Below are 11,538 nucleotides of genomic sequence, written 5' to 3'. Positions count from 1 at the left end.
TATGCAGCTGTGAAGGACCATTTATTTTTCAGCTATGGGTAAAACAAGACTTTCTAGTGCCTGGTCCTTTCCATCAGGAGCTACATAGACTATCTATCTATCTATCTATCAATCAATCAATAATCAATCAATCAATCAATCAATCAATCAATCAATCACAAAACTGTATTTATCCAAGGGAGAAATTAGGCAAACACCTGTTATAATATATAAAATATAAACACAAGTAAATAGATAAGTACAAAAATAAAAATACATTCATCTAAAAAAGAGAAGAGATTAATTAATCATTATAAAATTGAATATATTAGAAGTAAAAAAAAACAAGTTTATTTTGACAAGACTGGTTGCTCAATCTTTTGCACCAGGAGAGAAAGACTGAAATATATTCCAAAGCTTGATTGATCACCCAGAAAGTTCTTTATTCGAAATTTGTCTCACAGATTAGCGTCTCTGAACTTGTCCCTTGGGTGCAGTTCTCACCTCACCCACCGTAAAGAGATGTTTCGTGCCCCCCCTGATACTTCAAAGTGTGGTTTGCTCTGAGGTTATCGGGTTGAGTTACGGTGTTACCGTGATCCAGATGCACCGCTGACCTCCTCCTGAGTTCAGCGGTGTGATGTTGCAACTTGAAAAACATCTCCCCAACATTTGATTAACGGTCACCTATTATGCAAAATACACTTCCTCATGTCTCTTCTACATCAACATGTGTCCCCTCTTCTTCATGTCTCTTCTACATCAACATGTGTCCCCTCTTCTTCATGTCTCTTCTACATCAACATGTGTCCCCTCTTCTTCATGTCTCTTCTACATCAACATGTGTCCCCTCTTCTTCATGTCTCTTCTACATCAACATGTGTCCCCTCTTCCTCATGTCTCTTCTACATCAACATGTGTCCCCTCTGTGGAAAGAGATTCTGAAAGTTTCAGGAACAAAGATTCTCTCTCTTTTTGATCCATTTCTATAAAAACCTGTCTGAGTGAGCTAATCAGATTTTGGCCACTTGATGATGTCATAACGATGTTTTGGCTTGTGTAACCATTAGCCAATCAGCAACTAAGGTAATCAGGTGGATCATTTTCATTTAATCTCTTTCTAATACAGTGCTTGCAAATACTTAAAAATGATATGTAAACCTGTAATTTTAATCAGGTATTTAACAATAAACCTTATTTCTATTAAAACTAAAATGTTTAAAGATTATATATTGTGTGTGTGCCAGTGGTAACGTGAACAATGCTCCAAGTGTGAGACAGATCGGTCCATCTGTCCATTGATGCTGTGGAAAGCAGTAATGAATGAAGGTGTGTGTGTGTGTGTGTGTGTGTGTGTGTGTGTGTGTGTGTGTGTGTGTGTGTGTGTGTTTCTGACAAGGAGGAGGAACACTGCCACAACATTGCAAGAGGAAANGAAAGAAGAAATACGTCCCATAATTACTTACAAAGTAAATGTATTCACGTTCAACATAAGAAAGATGACTGAACATAACAGCACACAGAACTGTGTGTGTGTGTGTGTGTGTGTGTGTGTGTGTGTGTTTCTGACAAGGAGGAGGAACACTGCCACAACATTGCAAGAGGAAATGATATCACTGATAAACAGGAGTCACTTCCTTCCACGGTGGAGCACTCTGAGGCCCCGCCTCCAGCAGTGACACGAGGTGATTCAATTGGTTGAAATTACTGTATAGTACAAGGCAGCAGTAACCTAGCAACAGAGGTGGGGCTATGGGATACGTGTGTGTTGTCCAGCCTTTTTCCTTTGTTCATTCAGGTAGTCAAATGGAGAAGGACGGATGAAGGAGAGATCTCTTACACTTCTATTTTTTCAAATTACACAAATAAAATGAATACGATGATTACTTTTATTTTATTATCTTTTGGAAAAAACGAAGGAAAGATAGAAAAAAGCACAAGCAATGAAGTATAAGAAAAAAAATAAGAAAGGAAATAACATGAGAAAAGAAAACCAAAAAAAGGGCTATAAAGTGAGGGAAGGAAACCAGAAGGAACAAACTAAGGATTGAAGGAAATAATAGCAGAACACGGATGGAAGTAACTAACACTTCCATCCGTAAAGAGTCGATTGATAAATAAATTGACAAAAGGAAGAGTGAACAATAGGGTTAAACAAGGGTGGAAGAAGAGAGGACAGAGGAAGGAGAACCCAAACCAAAAAACAAGAATAGCAAAGATGATCAGAAAAAAATAAAAAGAAGAGGAAAGACATAAAGAAAATATAGGAAGTCAAAAGTTAAAAGCAGATATTTTTTATATATTTGTAAAGATTTGTAAAATGAAACAATAAGGTCAACCAAATGTATTTCCGTCATATTCAATCAAACTCTGTTAAATCAAAGCCCAACAACTCCCATGATCCCACACACACATGACATCACCAAACTCTATCTGTTGTTATTGATTTGATAGATTGCAGATGGCAGAACATTCCATATTATGTATTATTAACATGCTCTAAAACTCTCAAATAAAGGCTGCCAGTAAACGGCTTCATAACAGGATTAACAGGATTGTGCGTTGATTTGTTTACTGCAAGAGAGCGTCTCCTGTCCACATGGAGGATGTTTGCTTTACATTGCTAAGGTACTTCTCCGAATGTACATAACCTGCAGCCTACTTTATTGTTCGCTATATTGACTTTAGGGTCAAGTACTGCATGTCATTTACAACATAATAAACCCACCATTGTGCCAGTGATGGGATCTCTTTCAGAAAATCAGTAACCCAGCCTTGAAATTATTTTTGGAAACTTTGTAAGATAAATTCCAAATGATAAATCTGTACTTTTTAAAAGCAGTGAGAGTTATTTTGAGGCCTTTACTATCTATAATTAATGCCTTGGGTTGGTCTGTCAACCAATGAGAAACTGTGTTCCTGAGCTGTCAACCAATGAGAAACTGTGTTCCTGACTTGGTCTGCAAATTCAGAGCCTGTGTTTTTTGGCAGCTATGAATAATATTGCAATGTGTGATGGAAATCCCCTGAGATTTTTGGCAAAAATGTATAATGAAAACGGTGGTCTATATGACCAGGCTGGCAGAGTGTGTTTAGCCTGGTTCAGTCTAATTCTAAACTCTGTTTGCACCTGGATTACTCCAACCTCTGTTTGGAAGACTATAAGCAGCGATGAGTGTCCCCTCAGTCAGGGACATGAACACAAGAAGGGAGAGAGCAGCACAAAGGAATGAACCTCTTCTGCTCATAGCCACTGATAGCTCTGTTCAGGAAGGGTGAGGCTGAGCTCCACAGCACACACACAATTCACATATACACACCCATAGGTGTAACCCTATGACTCTGGCTGTTGAGTCACTCACACTCACACACTGTAAGTTTAATCATTTACCCTATGATCAATAGAGGGAATAAGGAACTCAGGTCTTTAAACGTTTTAAAACAATGTTTCTTGGTTTTCTAGACAAACACTCGATTTAACTAACAGAACAAGGTTTCGGTTCTATTTACAGACTGACTAATAGCACAAGCTTCAGTTGGACAGTGATTTCTCTCATACTGTTTCCTGAGGCCGGCCACACCTCCACAGTCAGGTGGTGCAGCTGCAGGTACAACAGGTTTGGACAGCTCTGACTGAGCTGGGAGGAAAAGCAACACTACAGGGCAGAGAATGCTGCTGTGGTTGAGGAACTACAGTTATATACACACACAGTCTGGATGAAAAAAAGTTGTACAAAAGATGTAGGGCTGTAAAAAATAAGCAATCGTAATCAACAGTAGTTAGCTATTTAAAAACACTGGCTTTGTGCAGGATGTCCGATGACGCACTAGTGTCAATTCTCTCTGACTAATGATAATTCTGCAGCATTAACATCACCTCTGAGGACAACCTCAGCCGAGATGGTACTAAAAAACTTACATGATACCAGGAACTATCTTTAATGAATAACCAAAAAAGAGTGTGGCAAGTCCAGTGCAGTATCAGTCAGGGTGACCATGTGTAACATTTTGTGCAGGACTGCAAAGCATTTGTATCACTTTCCCGCCTGCTGCAAATCAAGACGATGTCGCACATTTGATTGACAGTCACACTTCTAAAACTTGACTAGAAAGCAAGAGAGTGATATCCCCATTGCCTGTGTCAGATGTCAAACAATCAACAAACGTTAAAGGCTAACCGCATGCACCTTTTGGTGGAATACGATGCAACAGAGATGCAGCTACACCAAAGTCTGGAAATGTTTTTATTGATGGGTGAAGCCAGTGGAAGGCGATTCCCACAGTTTGTTTTTGACATTTGCCAGAATCTTTCTTCTACAAGCAAGACTCACAAGAAATGTCTGGCTCATAAAGAATAATGGCGATCTATTGATAGTACATTACTTATTAAACCAAAAGAGCATTACTAAACCGACATATATATATATCAGTATAGTCAGACACCAGCATATCAGAGGCACTGTGGGTCATTTTGAAGCAGCAATTGTCGTGAACATGAGTTGTTGGACAGGAATCAGCAGACAGCTTACAGGAGGCATGCTGGGGCAGGACCACAGAGGCTCCGCCTCACCTCTGAGACACCCTGAGGGAGCTCCTCTACTCCGACGAAAACAAGTCGAGTCCACCTCGGAAAACACTCACACTGCTTTTCACTACGATGTCTTTAGAGCTAGCTATACTGTAGATACCAACACTATGAACTCTCACCTATAGAACTCTCTTCACTGGCATGCTCCCATGGCTCATGATTAGAAAATTACAAAGATGGCTCTTGCAAAAAATATGAGCTTTGTTCACTTTTGCCACATTGCAACACAACATCAAATAGGGCACTGCATTTACCAATAATATGCATGCAAGCGCACAATCATTATGGTGGATTACTTTGGCACGTGAATGGTATATTTAATTTAATGTTTAACTTACAGATGTCAAAATAAACAACAGTTACAGGCGAGGATAGTGAATAAATAAAAATGTGGAATGAAAGTCCAGGAACATGGGAGGAATCCCAAGATATCCAAATGAGAATTACAATTATTTTGTATCCTGTGCAACTCGCATGGTGTGTGTGAATGTTGGCATGTTGTGTAGAGCCCTTTAAGCAGTGATTAAACATGCAGAAAGAAAACTGAAAAGAAAAGAGAGAAACAGAGAAATGATACTCCACTTCCTGAAAAAAAAAAAAAAAAGGTTCCACTTAAGCCCTTTCCCGCATAGCGTTGAGTTTTTTGTTGTATGACTTTGGGCCAAACAGGCAAAGAATCACATCGCTGCACCGCATTGACTTGATCAACCGCTGATACCACTGTGACCTGTAGAGCAGCTGATGTCATCCTCTATTCTTAAATTTAAAAGCAATCATGACATCGGGAATTTTTTTTTGTATTTCATTTATAATTACCCTACATGTTTTCTTTTATTTGAAGCAGTGTGTCGAGTGTTTTAAACTAAACAGTGTATTCTGTGACCTGCTGCTTTCTACAAAGACAAACTGTGGAATGTGGGCTTCTCCATGTTGAAGAGGGAACATCACAACACAGATAATGTGATTACAATGTTCTGCTTAGTCTTTTTAGTAGTAACTTCCCATGCTTATTTTTACAAATCTTCCCTTGGACCTTAAATCAAATCAACCTGGTGGCACTGCAATGTTCACACAGGATGAACAAGGTTTCATGTAGAAGGTTTAAGTAATGTGGGTTATGAGGGCCACTGCTGTTATTTTTGGCCTGTGGCTGCCTGGGGACCGAGGTTTATGACAGGGTTCTCCAGCTCTGTGCCCTAGTTTTCACTTCTGAAATTCTCATGATCCCAGCTAAAAGAAGTACACAGAGAAAATGTGTCATTTACTTTTTGACAATTCTCTTATTTTAAGATTGCATAGAGTTCTGAATTAATTAAATGTTTAACATTTAAAATGCAGTATTTCAAACATATACATTGCTATATTTAAAATTTCTATACTTTTCTAAATAAAGACAATCTGAAAAGGACATGAGAAAAATCCGCCCAGATACAAGTGCCGCCATCCTGGAGAGACCAAATTAGGAAGAGAGCACTGCAACTAACTAACAGCATTATTCAAAAAGAGCAGCAGTAGGAAGGCAGAAGAAAGAATGACATGAGACCTCTTCCTGCAGCTGACTCAGGACTGCTCACCATCCTCATCCTCCTATACCTCACAGCTGCACATCTCCCACCCACTACTCATCAACTGCCTGGCATTGGGACTGGGGGGCCACTTACATCATATCTCGCTGACTGACAACAATATTTTCAACTCAACAACCATAAGTCAAGATGCTCTGCTGTTTCACAAGGTGTTCCACAGGGATCATTTCTAGGTCCACATATATCATTCGTCTCCCTCCTTCCCCTTGGCACTGTCCTCCCTCACTATAGGGTCCTCTTCTACTGCTATGTGGCTGACACACAGGTCTACATCTCCACCAAACCCAACATTGTCCAGCCCCCACCTCTCTCACCACCTGCCTCCAGGACATCAGGAGCTGGATGAAGCTCCATAACCCCCTCAACAAAGCTCAATCCTCCACCAATCCCAACATCATCATTGATGGCTTCTCCGTACCCTCAAGTCAAGAGCCTCGATGTCACTCTGGAGCTCCCTCTCCTTTGCACCTTACATCAAAAACATCAACCTCTCTTCCACCTATTTCCAGAGTCCGCCATACCTGTCTGAATCCAGCACTCAAATCCAGGTCAAATTCATTTGTCACTTCCCGCCTTGCAATGCTGTCTCCAGCATCCCCCCCTAACTTCTTAACAAGCTACAAATGATACAGAACTCTGCTGCCCGGATCATCACCCGCACCAAATCAACTCACCACATCCTCATCCATCTACACTGGCTCCCTGTTAAATACTGGACCAAATAAAACAAATGATCCTAATCACCTACAAAGCCCTCCACAACTTGGCCCCGACCTATCTCATCGACCTCCTTCAGGAAAAGTAATTTATTATTATTATCATCATTATTATTATTAAGGGGCAAAAAGGATCACACCATACCTGCCATTATAACTTTTCAACATTAGAGAAGCATAGAATAAATACAACGCAATGAATATAAAAAAACAAATACACTTATGTGTACAAATATCACCACAGCCTGGTGAGCCCCCCAGAGCGAGGTCAACACTCTTCACTGCAGCAGCATGCTCTGAGAGACGGCCAAGGTCAACGGGTGAGCACACATTTCATTTGATGTCCAGAGGCAGGCTGTCTGATGAACAAGCTTCTTGACGTTGGCCAGAGTTTTACAATAGATGTACTGGACAGTGAATGTGTCAGCGGGGAAATCAGGGGAAAGGTTTAGCCTGACTGTCAAAAATCAAAAATAAACCATCTCACCATAATATTTTGGAAATTACATCTGCTATTTTTCTGAAGACAGGAGATGATTTTCACTGTGAGTCTGGAAGAATCAGTGTGCTCTCACTTCTTCAGAATAGCTTTGATACCAAGGCCTTGTCAAAGTCTTTAATGATTATCTTTCTTTGTGATCTTTTAGGTGTAGTGCTTATTTTTATATGTATCCAATATATTTATAGCTGAAATGCTTTTGCTCTCTGCTTGCAACATGATTTTGAAGGTTTGTTAATATTAACTCCAGAGTGACATTGGACAGGAAACAGTACAGAGTCCAGTCAGAACATGAGCTAACAAGCAGCACCCTAACCCTCGGCAGGCTCTCAAAGCCACACTGCATATTTACTCAGTGTGTGTCTGTGTGTGTGTGTGTGTGTGTGTGTGTGTGTGTGTGTGTGTGTCCGGAATACACCGTGTACATGCCCTGGACTTTGCACCAGAGCTTGCACTGGACATGCAAAGAGAGAACAACAAGGACTGAATGTTCTGGAAAGTGAAGAAAGATGATAATGGCAAACAGTGAGTGAGCGAGAGGGCAGGGAGAGATAACAAAGAGCGATATATTCAGAGATCTGGACAGAGAGAGAGCTGTCACTGTTTGTGTTTCATGCTGAGGCTGATGGGGAAACAAGGCTAACTATCCAACTTATATAAAGCCTCACTCAGCAGATTCAGACTCAGCTAACCTACATTGCATCCTCATGGTCTCATCTTTATTCAGCCTGACACACAGCTCTGTCTCCGCTGAGCTGTGTTTACTGCTCCCTGCGTCTGAGGAGACGCAGCCTCCGTTTTTTTAGGAACAATAAGTATACAATTAATATACTTTCTGTCTTATTACCTCCCAACAAAAGTCTATGAATGTTTCAGATAAGCTGCCCTGTGTCTTTGGACTACACAGTGATTTGGGACATGGTTCTACTGTACTTGTAAATAGGTTGTAGGTGGCAGATAAAAAGTAAAAAATGTATCCATTCACTAATGATATTGCATTTCATTAAGCTGCTGGTTTTATCCAAAGGTACCTTCAATACCATAGACATTTGGAATACATGCCCAAGGACACTTTGAAATGTTGACCGCAGGGGCTGGGGATCGAACCACTGACCCACTGAGCGGTGCCTCAGTGGGTCTATGTTTGCCTATTTGACTCGTGGTTGCCCTCATCAGTCAGAATGTTGTTAGTAATTGTTAACTCAAGCATATCCTGTCTGGGTTGTTTAGAAAGAGGCTAAGAATGTCAATGGTTGAAATTCATGTTTTAGCTACTCTCACTAAATATCCACAATATTAAATAATGTTAGTTTTCACAAATTGCAAGGGGATTGGTGCATTGAAGATGAGAAATGAAGTGATGACATGACTCAATGTCAGCAACATAATAAACACAACATATAAAGACCACATATTAAACTCAAAGTCATACAAGCTCTAGGCTTCCGCCACAGCTACAACATCAACCCCCCAACCTGAGTAACTGAGAGCCTGCAGAGTCCCTGTGAGGCTCTTAACTACCATAAATAACATCATGTGACTCAGCCATGAAGCCAGTCAGCTTCTATCAATCAACTAAAACCAAACCAACACCCTTCACTAAAGCACAGCGATGCAGCCAAGGAACAAGTTCAAACATCAGTAAATCCTTCTTTTGCAATAAAGGTCACATTGCACAAGGATGAGTCTTCTATGGTTAGAGCAACAGACAGCCCTCCAATCCCCCTGTTTTACAACATGTTTTACACTTTCCGACCTACTGTTCCTACTTACCGTATTCATTTATTAAGGTTTGGCCTAAACATAAAAAGCAATATGCACTTATGATGAAATGCAATTACACACAGACCTCCCAGCACCCTGCCCCTCCACTAGGATGTTACTGACCTTAAAGGCAAACCTGCGGGTGATGTTATCCGAAGGCTCCACTCCTCCGACTCGGAAACTGAGCAGCGGCAAACTCCCTAACACTGTGTCCTCGTTTTCATCTGTGGAGGGAAAAATCAAAGTGAGGAATCATCCCAGAAAGAATGAGAGGAACAGAAATACCATCCAGAGCACGGCTACAACTACTGTGAGAAAAATAGCAATTACAGGCTGTCAGTCAGTTCATTGAACCTGCAGGAGAAAAGACAGGCAGACAGAGGAGGAGTGTTCACAGTCCAAACATGAGAGAGCAGTCCAAGCAGCTCTCCTCCCAGCACACTCTCTGCTCCCACGGTGACAGCTTCCTAGAATAGATATCCATTATGGTCCGAGGGTCCCTCTGATAAGCAGCGGTAATGGCTCACACACACACACACACACACACACACACACACACACACACACACACACACACACACACACACACACACACACACACACACACACACACACACTAGGATCCAGCGCGATATGCAGCAGTGCAGTAGAAGGGGGCGCACCATCTGACTGAATAATTGAAGGAGGTATGAACATTTCCGCAGGTTGAAAGGGATACACTCCTCTCTGTGACCTCCTACCTCTTATTTTCCAAACGTAGCCCCGAAACAACGCTCTCTGCAGAGTGCGTTTGTGTGTGGGTGTGTGACAGAGAGAGAGGGAGAGAGGGAGAAGGAGGGGAGAGAGAGCAAATGAGGGAGAAAGGGAGAGAGAAGAGATCTGGGTAGGGGGAAGGGCTTGTGCAATCATACAATACCCTGATCCATGCTCTGTGTGTGTGTGTGTGTGTGTGTGTGTGTGTGTGTGTGTGTGTGTGTGTGTGTGTGTGTGTGTGTGTGTGTGTGTCGCGCGACGTGCATGCGTGTGCGTGTGTTTGCAGGAGGATAGATCAGGCCCATGATGAGTCAGTGTTGCAGGAATCTCGGGCACTCGGCCAACTGTAAGTGTTGCAGGAATCTCGGCACTCGGCCAACTGTACCTGCTGCACCATTGACACACAAACAAAAACACACACACACACACACACACACACACACACACACACACACACACACACACACACACACACACACACACACACATACAGACAAATGGACAGCAAGTAAATATAAACACGTCTCTCTCCTGTTCATGTCTCCCTCACACATTTCAATGATTTATTGATGGCTGTATTTATAGACAGCAGCCATGAACATGCCTTTCCTTTGACTATCTGAACTGAAAACACAATTCAGCATAGGGACTTCAAATGATGAAGAATGACATAAAATAATCATATATATTATGTTATTTTTAAAACTGAGTATCTATCCATGCAGATACGTTTGGTCTTAATTCTCCACATCGGAGATAATAGTTACAGCTCCGAAATGTATTAAGAATAATTGAAAATACACTGTGGTTTAACATATTATTATAGTATGCGGTCATGCGGGGGCTGGAGGCTGCTCCATGCTCAGCCACAGAACATCCCACACCTCCAGTGTTCATCCTCTCCTCTGGCACACCAACAAGTATTTTCAGAGGGATTCCCTTCCCCAGCGCAGGTGAAGCTGAAATCCTCAGCTAGAGACATAAAACCAGTGCCACTATGCTCCAGTTATTGTAAGGTTCACTTGGCTCGGACTGTAACTAGGCTCCTCCAAATCTCATCACCCACAACAAAAAGTGTTAACTTCATAATGTGTAAAGTTCTAGGACTGTCAAACTTAAGAGGAGGTGTGGAAATATTGGCTGGCTCAGGACTTTTCAGAGTTGGCTGCAAGAAATACAGTTCATTTTTTATTTAACCTACTTTAGGATTTAGAAAATGGCAAACAAATGGTTTGGTTCTGATGATAGCGATGGAGAGGACAAACAGACAGAGGAACGTTATCTGCTGGAGGAGCATGAGAGGACGACGAGGAGAGATCGATTTCCAATAACAGTGTAAGCCACAGAGAGGCTGTAATGTGTGTTTAACAAATGCACACAGAATCACAATGCCTCGGAGACAGCCTGTAAAACATAACCAAGACAACAAAAGTCCTGTCCCTTTTCTCTTGGTGCCCATTTCTTGGCCCTCGGTCTCTGCTGGCATAGTAATCACAGTGGTAAACTGCATAGTCACAAATTATTCCCCCATCTCTCCCTCTTTCTAAGCCTTCTTGTTCAAAACACAGCTGGACCAGGCAGACATCGAGCAGGAACAAAACAGACGTGTTCAGAATAAAGAGTGCAGCACAGGAGGAATTTACTTCACAACAT

General features: G+C 41.6%; 1 protein-coding gene across 1 annotated transcript in view; it reads right to left on the bottom strand.

Annotated features, from left to right (window-relative positions):
- The window catches only part of LOC104943943 (pleckstrin homology domain-containing family A member 6-like), a 17,103-nt gene extending 7,148 nt beyond the window's left edge, over positions 1 to 9,955 (bottom strand). The window contains exons 1-2 of the mRNA XM_010769414.1: positions 9,873 to 9,955; positions 9,256 to 9,356 (exon numbers count right to left, since the gene is read on the bottom strand). The gene's annotated coding sequence lies outside the window, so the exon portion shown is untranslated. The remainder of the gene's footprint in view (positions 1 to 9,255; positions 9,357 to 9,872) is intronic.
- Between the last annotated feature and the right edge of the window lie 1,583 nt (positions 9,956 to 11,538).

Source organism: Notothenia coriiceps, unplaced genomic scaffold (genome assembly GCF_000735185.1).
Source record: "Notothenia coriiceps isolate Sejong01 unplaced genomic scaffold, NC01 NC01_scaffold00007226, whole genome shotgun sequence".
In the NCBI taxonomy this organism is placed as follows: domain Eukaryota; kingdom Metazoa; phylum Chordata; class Actinopteri; order Perciformes; family Nototheniidae; genus Notothenia; species Notothenia coriiceps.
The sequence above is the reverse complement of the archived record's forward strand: the minus strand, read 5'-3'. Positions and strand labels throughout refer to the sequence as shown.